We start from the raw sequence: 1308 nt of genomic DNA, 5'->3' as shown, positions 1-1308 counted from the left end.
CCAAAATCGCTTAGGCGGTTACAGCGCCAAAAAAGAAGAAGAAGAAGTTACTAAAATATCGCAGTTTTCGTATTTCTGAAAATTACCGTTATATGGGATGTAGGCGTGGTCCGATTTCGCCCATTTTCAATACCGTCCGTCCTACGCCCAAAAGAAGTGCATGTACCAAGTTTCGTTAAGATATCTCAATTTTTACTCGAGTTATCGTGTGCACAGACGGATGGACGGACGGACAGACAGTCACCGCTTAATCGATTTCTCTTTTCATTCTGATCATTTCTGTATACATTTGTGTATATCCATCTCGATTCCTTTTGCCTGTTACAAACAACCGTTATGTGAACAAAGTTATAATACCCTTGTGCACAAGTGCGCTCGGGTATAAAAATTATATATTCAGTTCCCCGAAAAAAATGCCCATTCCGCGATTGCCACTTAAACCGAAATTCCCTGCAAATCGGGGAATTTCCCGCGAGTTGACAAGTTGAAGGATGTAGCTGTGCTAATCACCTCGTCCATGTCTTGGAAACCACAATTTGTGTGTATTTTAGAATATTTTTTCAGTCACATGCCGAAATTGTAACATTTTTTACCATTTTAATTGCAGGTATGTACACAGTATTTAACTATGCTACATGGGTGTATCACCCGCACTTAACCTACCTGGGTAGACGCGTACAATATTACCTACAGTTATACATAAATATGTATGTATGAATGCATTTAGTTCACCCAATGTGCCGCTACTATTTACATACTTATGTATAAATTGCCACTGAGCAAAACTACTTGAGAAAAAAGCATCAGTTTAATAGCACGAGTGCAACACCGTACACGTGATAGAAGTAAAACTTCTTAAACAATCAATTTTTAGCAAAAAAAAACCGAATTAAAAAATATATATATATTAGACTGCATCACCAAAAAAAGTTGCGGTTTTTCCGCCGGGATTACTAAATTTATTATATTTTAAGACGTCCACCAAAATATTTCGTAAAAATATTAAGATCTAAGTGGACCGATTTGAAAATACCTCCAAAAATGAAGTTTTTTATGAATAAAAATAGTTTCTTAAAGAACATTTTTTAAAAAGTCCCCTCAGAAGACAAATTGGAATAAGCTTAAAAAATCTGCATAAAAATATTTAAAAAGCTTTTCAATGGAATCGTAAGAATGAGATTTTTGATGCTGTTTTTTTACCTTTTTCAAAGATTGATTTACGAAAAACTTGAATAACTGGACCAAAAATGTTCTGATTTAGACTTATGGGATCTCAGTAGAAAGGTATTTTCACACCGCTTTTATTTC

At 34.9% G+C, this 1308-nt stretch overlaps 1 protein-coding gene across 1 annotated transcript in view; it reads right to left on the bottom strand.

Annotated features, from left to right (window-relative positions):
- LOC118755845 (syntaxin-binding protein 5) overlaps nucleotides 1–1308 on the bottom strand; it is a gene marked incomplete at its 5' end in the record, with an annotated part of 814838 nt that overhangs the window by 65708 nt on the left and 747822 nt on the right.

Source organism: Rhagoletis pomonella, unplaced genomic scaffold (assembly GCF_013731165.1).
Source record: "Rhagoletis pomonella isolate Grant_MI unplaced genomic scaffold, Rhpom_1.0 Rhpom_scaffold_00002, whole genome shotgun sequence".
Lineage (NCBI taxonomy): Eukaryota > Metazoa > Arthropoda > Insecta > Diptera > Tephritidae > Rhagoletis > Rhagoletis pomonella.
This window is presented reverse-complemented; position numbering and strand designations above follow the sequence as displayed.